This window comes from Apis florea, unplaced genomic scaffold (assembly GCF_048593485.1).
Source record: "Apis florea isolate Af1SG1 unplaced genomic scaffold, ASM4859348v1 contig_3803_pilon, whole genome shotgun sequence".
Taxonomy (NCBI): Eukaryota; Metazoa; Arthropoda; class Insecta; order Hymenoptera; family Apidae; genus Apis; species Apis florea.
Genome location: NW_028256864.1, coordinates 2,025,816 through 2,038,686, shown reverse-complemented (window position 1 = coordinate 2,038,686; position 12,871 = coordinate 2,025,816). Strand labels below are relative to the sequence as shown.

The following is a 12,871-nucleotide window of genomic DNA, read 5'->3' as shown; positions in this document are numbered from 1 at the left end:
TTATTGCATTCCTCACTAAAATTATTTCGCGGTCGAAAACCCGCTCGATGATAAAAATTCGAGCAGTTTCTGCTTTTTCTCTTTTTAAATCGATCTAGGAAAGCGCCAACTGTCCGCGTACTCGAGCGCGAAATCGCGCGCGCCGCGACGAAACCCGCAGCGTCGCGACGCGGCCTCCGGGTAAACACGACGATCGATTTCTCTCCACCCTGCCCTGCCCTGCCCAGCCCAACTTCTCACCACGCTACCCTCTAAGGAGTTGCAGAAAGTTTTCAGTGCCGCGCTTCTCCTCTTATTTCCACCTTTTTTTCTTCTTCTTCTTTCTTCATTCTCATTTTTGCTATTCTTCTTTTTTCTCTCTTTCGAGTTTCCTCGGGGAAAGATTTCGAGGAGAAGGGTAACCAGGACTTGATCGAACTTTAATTATACGCAACGATGACGTGCGCGCGATATAATTGTTTCGTTACGTAACACGTTGGAGTTGAGTGGTCGGGGAGTGGAGGGGCTGGATGGACGACGTTTGGGGAAAATATTGCGTTCGGTGTGAGTTTAAAGAGGACTTTTCTAGAAGAATGTCTCTTCGTTACATCCTTGGTGATAAATATTAGGATGGGGGAAAAGTTGAAATACGAAACTTGTGAAAATTACTTTCGAGCGAAGGATCTTTTTTAAGCTCTCTCTCGCGAACGTGTAAATAATTCATCAAATTTATAATTTTATTCGCAATCATTCTCAATTAAACAATGTATAATTACATTTTCTACATTGTTATTTCAATTATTACAATATCTATTTAATTTTAGCTCGATGTTGGTAACGGGTTTCAAGTTTAAAAAAAAAAGGGATGTTTCCGTATGTTAATACTCAGCAATTTTTGAATTTCGATGGATATTTTATTAGAACTTTTCCATATTCTTCGAATTTTTAAACGATTCGAGCGAATCGAAAGTGCTATCACGATTTTACTCTTTAAACATCGATGAACAAACATTGATACCACAAAGACGATTTCCGGGATATTTATTAGAAGCAAGAAAAAGAAAAAAATTATTTTCTTACGATACGATGCGTCGACTATACATTCGTCGGATTTTTCGTATTTATAATAAAATTATTCTTCGATATAGACGTGTGTGCACCTCTTTGAAATTTCATTTTTTTTCCCACACTTTTTTAGGACGAATACTCTAAAAATACGGGGAAACCGTTAGATCAGCGCCACGAGGCATTATTCTAACTTTACAATTCGTGTCGGAACGCCGCAAACTTTAATGATCACGGTTGTATGGTGATCACGTCATAGCAAAGAGTCAAGTCGTAGTCATACTCGTCGGACTCGCCTTACGCAATCTTATCGTCCGTCTCGTACCGAGCTCACTCACCATCGTGCCTTCACTCCTTTGTCTTTTTCCACATTCGGCCATTTTTCACGATATTTATACACAACTTTATGAAATATTACACAGATGTATCCTGTTATTAAAATTTTTGCTGCTAGATTTACGACTTTATTTAAAGATTTGTTCGAATTGTAAAATATTATGCGAATGTAATAAATTTTACATTGCAAAAGAAAAAAGAAAAATCCACAATTTCTAATATTATTGAACAAAAATTCTTACTGATCATAGAAGCTAATCTCCGTATATTTTGAACGATCTTGCTCGTTTGAATCGTTATTTTTTTTTTTTTTATCTTCATCGAATTCAAATTCTTTGTCCAATTCGTCTGTTCGCGAAAAGGCTTTTTCTCCCCCGTCGAAAAAATCGAACGAATCATAGTCGAACGGGCTCGACGGGTTGCGAAATAAATTCAGTGGCAAAAAGTGTTAGCCGTGTTTTGCGGCCGGCATTGTTACATTTTTAAACGATCGAGAAGAAAATAAGGAACGAATAAAAGGGAAGAACGAACGGTCGAAATCGTCGTGCACGTGTGCAATGCCACATTGCATAACACACTGCACCCAATTCTTTCCTTCTTTGTTCCATTCCTGTGTTTTACCTTATGACGTGACACCTGCTCTTGCACCGCTGTCGTGTATTCCTTTCTCTCTCTTTCTCTTTCCTCCGCAAATCGGTACGACTTTTTCCTCTTTTTCGAGCATTATATATTCGCGTTTCTGGTTCACATTTACGTCCCATCATCACTAGCGCGGTCCACCAACCCATTTTTCCAGTTTAGACTAGAGATACGTCCGTCTTTTATTATTCTCTCTCTCTTCTTCCCCCCCCCCTCCTCTTTGGAAGTGAAGAGCTTTCGCGAAACACGATGTTTCAAAGGGAGAAGACAGAAGGCAGAACAACCGAAGAATTCGCCGGAGCGCGATTAATCGATGGAAACAAGTGCGAATTCGTGAATGGATGAACGCGATACGGAAAAATCGTAACCTTTGAGAGAAGCCTAGATCGCTTTAACGGTGGAAAAAAAAAAAAAGAAAAAATATCAAAAATTTCCACGATTCTCAAATTACTAATTACCAGCGAGATAAAATCGTCGTAAAAGTTCTCGGCCAATTAGAAGAAGCGTGACGATTATATAAAACGCTTCTGGATACGATATATCTAACTAAACTCGCGCAAAGAATCTAACCGAAGCTATCTCGAAACGTCTTTAAAACGCACGAATATTATCCCGAACGATCGATACGAAACAAACGAAAACTCGTTTCCATATATATATATATATCCTCGCGAAGGTGCTGGTTGAAAAAAAAAATTAGCGGATCGAATTGGAAACACGTTGAGCACGATACACGCTAATGAGTCTAACGACTCGCCGGCCGAGGCGCAGATACGCATTCGAATGGACACATCTAAATTGGTAACGAGTGGTGTGACGAGCCAAGAGTGCCGTTTTTGCCGCGATGGTGCCCTACATCGAATCGTGGCGACGTGGCAATGGGCCGACTCGGGAATCGCCGGTCGATAATCTTTCTTCCTATCACCGCCTTCCTGCCGCCACGCTTCAATATCGAGCTTTTCCCCACCTCGTGATAACGCGCCTCGCCTTGTTATTCCAATCCGTTTCGCCACGGGCCACGTGGTATTCCACTTTTTTGTGACTCACCTGTTAAACCGCGTAAAGACGGGTAAAGATAGAAACGATGTAGTGCGATGTTAAAATTCAAACGGGCGAGTATTGTGAAGGGATGGACGAAGGTGTATTGGCGGAGGTGATAGTGGTTTTTTTTTTTTTTTTTTTTAGTTTCGTAGTTTTTAAGGTATAAGATAATGACGGCGAGAAAGAGTCGATATTGTCGATCGAGTTCTTGTTGCAAGGATTTTCACTCGTTGCTCGGAAAGTATTATTTTCATTATTGCTTGTGGATTATCGCGAAATATTTTACTATTTGAGGAGTGTTTACCTTTCCTTTTTTTAAATAACTTTTTGCGAACGTCATAGAAGATTGGATATCTCTTCAAATATATTTCCTAATCGATTAACAATGTTTAACGTGTTTGGTGATGCAAACGGGAATGATTCTATGTCGAAATAAAATTTTTTCACTCGAGGCTTTATTTTCCGGTAGAACAAGTTTGAAACATTTTCAAGTAGTCAACTGAAATTGACTATTTATTGATTAGATACCACTAAACGATAGATATATTATTCTACATGTGAAAATAAACAAGAAAAATGTATAAAATTTTTTGAAAAATAATCATTGTTTCTTTTTTCCAGAGAAAAAAATCGATTTTGAAATACGTACAATTACCAAACTCACCGTGCGATCGGTGAATTTTCGAATTCAATTTTCTTGAAAATTAACTTTAAAGAAAAATGAATTTTTAAATAAAATTTTAAAAAAAATGAATTTTTGAATAAAGAAAAATTTATCCTACATTTTTTTGCTTATTTTCGCACGGTAATTGCACAGTATCGATAGTTCATTCGTATCTAATCTGACAACGTACAATGGCCAATTTTAGTTCTAATTTTGTTTATCCTCTTTTACTCTTTTTTTCGAGAACGAAGCCTCGAATGAAAAAATTTTATTCCACTCATCCTTCCCTATAGAATCACCCCACGAAAACACAACCATCAATTCCTTCGCATAATTTTCCCATACATATTCTTCCTCGAACAAGAATCACTCCGTCACGATCCCCTCTGGCGATTCTGTAATTTCGCACCATCGAATCGCATTAACGGATCATCGATCGATAATTAAAGAAACGATAAGAGAGAATTCAACTTCGCTTCGATCCTTCCTTCCTTCCTTCCTTCTTTATAGCAAAAAAGTACTCTCAAGATGCACGTGGTGCACTGGTCGATATCACGGTTGAAGACGATCTCTGAGGGTGCAAAGGTTAAAAACGTGATCGCGAGTGGAAGCGCGCCGTGCCGGCCCGACAATGGGTTCCGCGATATCGAGATATCCTGCTTTAAGGAGATTCAGCCCCCCACCAGTCAGACAACCGCCGTATACCGTGTCCTTTCCGCGATTCCCTCGTCGACGAAAAGGCACCGCCGCTTGTTTCTCACCTATTCGCATATCCAATATCGGCTTGACCTATGGCCGATGGCGTATCGAGGCGTACGTGCCGTTGCCGGTGGTGGGTTCGGTATTTACCCAGGAATTCGTTCCTTCGACATGGTATTCGTGGACGTTTTCCAGCTTCGCTGGAAATTTCTATAATATAACCACGTAATGTAACGAGGAGGGCGATAAAAGATGGGGTGAGAATTTGTATCAGAATCGAAAGTGGTGCGTTTAGAAATATCGTGGTAAATTTATATGGGATGTTGTTAATTAAATTAGAGAATGGAATAATTTTAAGGAGGTGTTATTATATGAATTTTTCCAAGTTGGGATATTTTCTCTTGTTTACTTGTTTGTTTGGAGAAGAAGAAAGAAGTACGTTTGGCTGGTACGAAAATGAGTTAGAAACTCAGAATCACGTTAAAACGTTGAAGATAGAATTATCGTGTTTGTGCATTTGTGAATATGGATAGAACGCTCGTTAATGTCTGTGCATTTTAGATAGCTCGAGTAGACACATTTAACGAATTTATACTGCGAATAAATTAATCGAGATAATACGGTTATTATACATAATTCGTTAGAATAATGAATGTATACCGAGAAGATGAGAGATTGAAAAGAGATTTAAAACGTGATTAAAAATAATTCGTAAATTCGTAATTATAATATATTCGATATAGATAACGTGTCGCGTAAAAAAAAATTTTAAAAATATCCGAATAAAAGATATTTATATTCAACTCGTATAATGTAATTTATTCGGTTATCATCATTTTACTCGATATATTATAACATTTCTGTGATATAATATTACACATCGTCAAAGTAACCATTGTGCAGAAATTTGAAAATCGTTTGGACGACCAATATCCTGTTCGAATAAATATATTATAATATGCACCGATTAGCCCAAACATTTCGATCGAGCTACGATATCACAATATTTCGATGCAATTGTATTATTGAATTGCATAATTCGTTACGATACATTAAATACGTGATATAACGTACAGCCACAACAGCGTGTCAATATTTCTTTTCCCACAAGTAGCAACAAAGTGGTAAATATTTGATATCCGTCCCGTGGGTATTTATAAATACGATATCAACGTCCTATTACATCTTCGTGTCTCGATTTGTCGAATCATCTATTCCCATTCGTTTCATCGTTCAATTATCTCCGTCGTTTATGCACGCCTCGTCGCTCAATCGGTTTTTATCTGTTACGAAACAAACAACGTCCGCGGCGCATGTAAGTCGCTGCATTACACCCGACCAACAATAAATCCTCGATGAATCGATTCCAATTCGAGAACCGCGGCCCTAGAATAATCCGATTTATGAAAAATCCCGCTAAGCGAAATTCTATATACGATTTCACTTTCGTCGAAGGTGATGAAAAAAAACCAAAACCAAAAAAAAAATTCATCGTCGTATCAAAAAAAAAACCTCGGTATCGATCCGTCTGCGCGTCAATCTCCCTCTCTCTCTCTCTCTCTCTCTCTCTCTCGCTCTTCGTGAAACCGTCCACTCCGATGAAATCCTCCGAGTCGTTAAAGTCGCATCGGGCGAACAACGCGCGTCCATTAAAAGGCAACAAGAACAAGAGGAGGGAGGGAGGAGGGAGGAGGAAAAAAGAGGAGAGAAAGGAGAACAGAAAAATAGGAGGAAAAAACTGGAGACGGGGAGGGGAGGAAGGGATGGTGGGAGAAAAAAAAAAAAGGAAGAAAAGAAAAGAGGAGGAGAAGAAACGATGAGAAGAAAGGAGCTCGACCATTGTCCGCCGTTTCCACGACAAAGCTCGTGCTCTCGAACGATGAGAAAACGTTGCACGTGCGAGAGCAGCAGCTCGTATCGACGTCTGCGCCGCGGAACGGCGTAGCATACGTCATCAACGATGCCACGACTAAGCCACGACCACGACACGACGACGACGACGACGACGACGACGACGACGACGACAACATCGTCGTCGTGGTTGGCGACGCGAGGTTGAGCTTCGGCTGCACGGGCGCGCGGCTATCGATTTGGGAACCCACGCTTCCGTTTCTCCTCCTGTCCTCTACCGCGCCTCACCCTTCTGCAACTGCAGCTGCAGCTGCAGCACCAGCAGCTTCGCTGCGACCCAACCCTCGCAGCGCCTGATACTTCAACTACCCCTACCCTTGCTCTGTATCTTCCTACTACGACTCCTCTCCTTCTCGCCTCTTTCACTCTCTCTCTCTCTCTCTCTCTCTTCCATCTCCATCGTTCTCCGATTTCGAGCGTTTCCTTTTGCGCTTCTTTCTTTCTTTCTTTCTTTCTTCCTCGCTACGCCTATAGCGCGCACGATTTTAAAGAGTAGGTGTTCCTCTTTCTTTTCCTCGACCGCCTCCTCCCTGCCACCCTCTCCTTCCTTCCGCCCGCTACTGTATCCCTACCCAGCGATTCTTTCGTTCACCCCCTCCTTCCTTTCCACCTTCGAGGCTTCCGTATTCCTCTCCCCCGAGTTCCAGTTATGTGAATAATGAAGGGCTTAGAAGTCGAATAATTAATATCTTTTTAAGCGGCGTCGTTGAACGGATCTCCCGGCCCGTGGCGCGTTTGTTTTAATGGGCCGTCTTCACGGACGACGACAGTACTCCCTTATAAATGATTAAGAGATGATTAACCGTGGCAGACTACGTTCTACGAAATTCACAATGTTTCGCGCGCGCGTGTATTTTTTTTTTTTTTTTTTCTTTTTAAGTTTGCGTAGACTTGGAATACCTTCTTTTTTTTTCTTTTCTTTTCTTCTTCTTCTTTTTTCCTCCTCGCTGCACACCACGATATCGAATCGCCAGAAATTTAAATAATCGTGGCGAATTATTCTTCGTCCGCGTTTATAAGATATATAACGTCTTTTCCTTTCCTTTCCCTCGTCACGTTTTAATTGCAATCGGATGCCGCTATATCTCACGATCAAGTGGAATATTATTTCGAAAACTTTATTACACGCAAAATTAGCCCGAACGTATATATATATTATCGTGTCCAAAACAATGATATAATCCTGGCTTGGTTTTGTAATTTAATTCGACCTATTACGAACGAATCTCCTTTTAACGAAAGGTGACGACTAATTTTCGCTTCGAAATTAAACAGCTCGAAGTTTATTATCCTTGTTAAGCACATATAAATTATCGAGATACAGAAACGAGTATAACATTTTCCGCTCAACGTTATTTCGATTCGATCGAAATATATATAATTCAGATCGATCGATCCCGTGCAGTGAGAAAACGTACTTACGTACTTTGAATCGAAATTGTTCGTCGCATATTTGTCGACCGATCCACCGAATAATTATTCACGCAGTCGAAGAAACACGATATGCTGTCCCCTTAACGGTGCACGTATGCCACCCGTCATTCAAAGATCATCGACCTTATAGACTGTCGCGATACGATAAGATTATAGTAATAGGTACGACTACTGTAAGTAGGTAAACGTTTGACTCTACACAGAGCCGCGGGGCATAGAGCCACTATCGCTCGGCTGCTTTCAGGAAAATATATTAAACGTTACGAAAGCTTCGAGGGGTTTACAAACGGTTTACGTTTTTCCAACGTTTTCTACCAATGGGCAAAGCGAAACCAGCGGCGCATACTTGACTTATCTTTCAACGAAAATGGAATATCGGATGGGTGCGCTTACGTAACCGTTGTTGCTTTAATAAATTTTATATAAATCATTCCCTGGTATCTCGTAAGAAAATCTAAATTTTACCCACGTGAAAATTCTAATTATCGAACAAATAAACAAAATATATCGTAAATACTTGGGTTATATTATAAACACGATTCGACAGATTGTGGAATTACGTCTGTTTGAAAATTAGAACTTAATTTAAATCTTGTTCAAATTCCTCCGCGAAGAATTAAATTTAAATCGATGTTGTAGACACGTACGTATACATTGTTCGTTTGAAAAAATGATAATGTCAAGTTTAATAAATTGCAAACATGGGAGTAGGCATGAAAGGAGCAGGCCGCATTCTTGCCGTGGGCAGGCACGGTACAGTGATTGAGAATCCGTTTAATCATCGCCGTTTAAGAGTTGGCCGGTCGACTAGTTTGGTAGAAAGTTCGACAACCACGCGATCATAATAGCACGATAAGTATGAATCGGGGAGTGATCACGGCAAAACGACGGACGTGGATCGATTTCGTAACGACAACCTTCGAACCCGTTCGACGACTGTGAAAACACGGGGAGAGGACCAAGGATTGCCCTGGTTGTGAACACCGTTCACCGCTTTGGCTTTCACTCGTGAAGGAAAAAGAAGAAAAAAAATTACGAGAAACCCCGCCGACGACAAAGCCGACGAAATATTTAAGGCCTGCCGGTGGAAATAATCCTGTCTCCAATTAAATCCGATTTATACGTTCGTTCATTTTCACTCTCAGGATTACGAATTGAGAAACTGGGGATCGATGATTCTCAACACTTTTATCAACACTTTGTTCGATGATGTGTACAATGAAACATATGACGATACATATGATATATAATGTCGTGATTAAATCATTAATCGTGGAATTATTGATGCAAGATTCTTGAGAAAGTTGAGAATTTCTTCTTTAAAGAAAGAAGGAATTATTTTGAATTTTCATGCTTCTTTGTTCTACGAGCACAATCGATACGCGATGCGAGATCAACAATTACTGTGACAAGTAATAGCGACGATATAATGGAACCTCTTTGAAGAGCTGGTTGCGAAACAACGCAATTTATTCCTTCGACGAACGAAATTACTTAATTTCCTGAACCATCGTTCCCAAAACGTTCACTACGTTTCGTTAATAAGCCATCGTTATTAGATATCTTCTTCTTCTTCTTCTTCTTTTTCTTCGCGGATGAGACTCGTGAGTCTGAAGTCATCGCAGTCGCGGCATATCGTTATCAGTTGTAGCTCTCGAATCGAGCGACACGCACGGAAAGTGCGCTATTATTTGATTTTATTATAACGACGATCTGACTAATGCCATAAAATTATTGGCTCGGGTCGAAGGTTGCCAATCGAGTTGCGAAATCGATGCACAATTGTGCGTCTGTCGATTTCTTCGAACGCAACAATGTTCGATCGAATAGATTTTCAACAAATCTGCTACTTTTCTGCAATTTTCTTTTCGTAATTAAATCATGTAATTTTTTTTTATTCCCTTTATTTTTAATTTTCTTCCTCTATGAATTGTTAACCACTTTAAACGAAAAATATCCAAAAATATTAATGTAACGTGTCTGTTTAATAAATTTCGAACGTTAAAGTGTAATCGATAATTACCACCTGAGAATAATTCGTAACGGTATAATTAATGTGCTTCAAACGAGTATATATTCAATGGCTTATATGCATTTTATCTAACGTTATAATCATAATTATGTTGATAAAAATAATTTATGTTTGTGGAAAAAAATAGGGAAAATGAATTAATTTTTTCAAATGACATTATAATTACAATAGATAAACTGTAACGCTGATCATATTGTCATGTACTGATATATCCTTCGATCTTACCAAGTTTCTTGCACTTACGTTACGCGAATTATATTTTAAACGCGTGCTTGCATCCAATGGATTGAAAATTTATTAAATTATCGTGAAATTTATTGAACTTAGTTCGCTTTTAAATATCCGCCAATACTTTGACCCCAAACTTGTTAAATGTTAATTTTTCGCGGTTTAGTAAATATTTCCCGATAATTTTCCTACCTTTCATTTTCATTATCCGACGTATAAGAGAAATTCTTATAACAAAACTGACTTTAAGCCTCAAACTGTATCGCTCGCTAAAACAACTGATACCAACTTGATACTTCTTGAAAAAGTTGCCAATTGTTGAATATATTTCCATCCTACTTTAACGAAAGATCGTCGAAAATAATATCACGTCAGATTAATCAGTTTTCGAGTCCAACTTGCTTAGTCAGAATACAAGATTTCGAACAAAATTAATGTAATTCTCCTCGATCCTCCCCAAAACGTTTCATTTTATCGAGGAATGGAGCTGGATAATCCAGAAATCGTGGCCGATTTGGAAGCGGCGCGAAATTTGTTTTCTCGTCGTCGCGAATCCTCGACGACATTACGAGCCGACGTTACGGGCGTTCTTCTTACGAAGCGTTTTGCGCAACCCGCTCTTACGTGGGTACTTTCGCTTTGCATAATTTACTCGCCGCGTTTCGATCGCCGTGTATTCGTATTCGGGACGGCTATGACGACTCTCCGCGACATCGTTCACTCGCTTTTGAAACCGTCTCTTTGGCTATTTCGAACCGACCGTTCCCCTCTCCTCCTTCTCCTCCTCGAATTCGTGGAAATTCGCGACGTCAGCCTCCCGCGACGCGATTTCTGCGTGGCTTCGAGATAATAATCTCTTTCTTCGAGCGGTTCTTTTCGCTGTTTCTCCATCAGCGCGCGGCTGGTATAGCGATTGGTTGGATAGACGGGACGAAAAGGTAGGGAGGAGAGGTTTGATCGTTGGTTCGCCAAAGTTTGATCGACGATTCGCTTATTCGAGCGGTCGTCGTTTCGGGGTTGATCGATTAAAGGTTGATAACCTTTTAACTCGTTTAATTAATCGACAGGCCGAAGCGTGCGCGATTTTTCTCGGCTCATTATGGGACAAGGAAGCGGGTCGTATAAACATTTTTATATTTAGAAATGTTCGAGTATTGTTTGCAAATGAGGTGAAATTTCTTTCGTATTTCTTATGCGTTTATTTTAAATTTGAATTTAAAATTGAAATTGAGTTTTTGCATCTTCCTTTTTTTTTTCTTTTCTAAACGAAAATTAACAATCTTGAATTATTTTCGAGGATTTTTTTGGGGAAAGGAATTTGCTTGATCTCTGTTTCGACAAGAATATTATAGAAACGAAAAAAAAAAAAAAAAAAGAAGGAAAAAGAGGAGGATGATTCGATGTTCAGAGACGATTTTTAAAAAGAAACTCGTGTGACACGCTTGACGAATCTGTGCTTTCCAGTGTGTATTTGTATTCGGCACGGTGCGCGATTCGCGACGTCGTAAAAGCAATTTTGAAACGTTTCAGCGTATCCTTGCTGCCGGTTTCTAAACGATTTCCTTTTCTGTATTTCTCTCTTTCTCTCTTTCTCTCTCTCTTTGTCTGGAATATTTTCACCAATGAACTTTAATATAAACATTTTTCGACGATCCTCCCGTAGAAACTATCGAAGAGTACGTACAACACGTGTGTACGTATTCCTCGACAAATATAATCTTTTATTTCCTCCACGATCTCCATGATCTAATCTAGAATAATCTTTAATCCTCCCATTTTTTTTTAAATAAACGTCATCAATCCCCATCCAACGAAAAAACTAGATTCTTCTTCGTTCCATTCGTTTTTCACATTTCAAAAGAAAAAATTGTTCCTTTTGATTAAAAATACAGACGAATAAATAATAAAAGAACAGAGATTCGGCAAGATTTAGCCGAAATTCAATTGCCATACGATACCCATCGTAATTCGCCGCAAATCTTCGGTTAACGATCGTTTGCCGTGCTTGCGTAAATCACGATACATATTTAACGGGCTCATATATATATATATACATATCGGCCGATTATCTGATTGCCCGATCATTTCGGGAGTTGCATCAATCGCACGGCCTGATGTTTGAGATCAATCCCGCCAATCTCGCGCGATAACAGGATCGAATAATCGGCAACAACGTTGTTTACGGGGCAATTCGGGGCAATTCGTTTATCGGCCATTGTTGAAATAGCGGCGGTGGAAAAAAGCGCGGGAAATTCGAATGGGCAGTTTTTACGAACGGATGACGTAACCTGGCGGGGCGAACGTAATGAAATTAACTCGGGACGAAAGCACCGTGTAAATAATGTAAAACGACGTTTCAATGTTTCACCGTGGAGAGCTGCTCCGCGAAATTTCACCGCGAAACTTTCGCGCTGGATTCGTATTGAAATTATGAAAGCGCCGCGAATGGGATTCGCGCGAACAAATCGGCGTCCACTGGCGGAATACGGAATTAATAAGAATATTTCATCTCTTTTTCCTTTCCTCTCGATCCTCTCCTCCTTTTTTCTTTTTTATCTTCGAACTTTATCGTCATCCAAGCTAAAATTTACCTTTCGAGTTAGCGATCGTTAAGCAGCGTCGTTAAAGTTAAGCGTGGATTTTCGGTGTCTGGCGACGAATCGTCTAATCTACTGCCAGTAAAGCCCACGTGCAAAGTGAACGGTCGGACGCGCGCGGAATCAACGAATCCCCTCCCTCCTCCGCTCGCTGCAAATTCTGCAGGTTCGCGAACTTTGAACGTGCGAAACGCTGCGTTACGTAAGCGCAGCGTTTATCGAGTTTATCATGGATTCTCGAACCGA

The 12,871-nt window shown here is 40.0% G+C and overlaps 1 protein-coding gene across 5 annotated transcripts in view; it reads right to left on the bottom strand.

Annotated features, from left to right (window-relative positions):
- Hr3 (nuclear hormone receptor 3 ROR-beta) overlaps positions 1–12,871 on the bottom strand; it is a 117,694-nt gene that overhangs the window by 48,087 nt on the left and 56,736 nt on the right. The window lies entirely within an intron of this gene.